The sequence below is a fragment of the Buceros rhinoceros genome, unplaced genomic scaffold (genome assembly GCF_000710305.1).
Source record: "Buceros rhinoceros silvestris isolate BGI_N320 unplaced genomic scaffold, ASM71030v1 scaffold1924, whole genome shotgun sequence".
NCBI lineage: Eukaryota > Metazoa > Chordata > Aves > Bucerotiformes > Bucerotidae > Buceros > Buceros rhinoceros.
In genome coordinates this window covers 5,775-6,365 of record NW_010407462.1, presented here as the reverse complement: position 1 = coordinate 6,365, position 591 = coordinate 5,775, and positions in this window count along the sequence as shown.

Here is a 591-nt window from a genome sequence, read left to right as displayed (position 1 = left end):
CCACAGGGGTGCTGGTACAAGCCAGGATGCCGTTGGCCTTCTTGGCCACCTGGGCACACTGCTGGCTCCTCTCCAGCTGCTGTCACCAACATCCCCAGGGCCTTTTCCCCAGGCAGTTTCCAGCCGCTCTGCCCCAGCCCAGAGTGTTGCCGGGGGTTGGTGTGACCCCAGGGCAGGTCCTGGCACTCAGCCCATCAGCTGAACCTCAGCCCGTCGCTCCAGCCTGTGCAGATCCCTCTGTGGAGCCTCCCAACCCTCCAGCAGATCCACACTCCTGCCCAGCTGGGTGTCACCTGCAAACTGACTGCGGGTGCCCTCGATTCCCTTGTCCAGATGGTTGACAAAGATGTTAAACAGAACTGGCCCCAATATGGAGCCCTGTGGAACACCACTGGTGACCAACTGAGATTTATCTCTGTTCACCATCTCTCTGGTTTGGGCCATCTACCCAGTTTTATATCCAGATTACCGGTCCACATCTAGACAAAAGCTCTTGGTGGTTTATCTCCTCCCCTTTGCTGTGGTCTCCTGCTGCAGCGTCCTTAGCCCCATAAACAACGATGGCAACTCCTTCCTTGCCCCCCTCAGCAA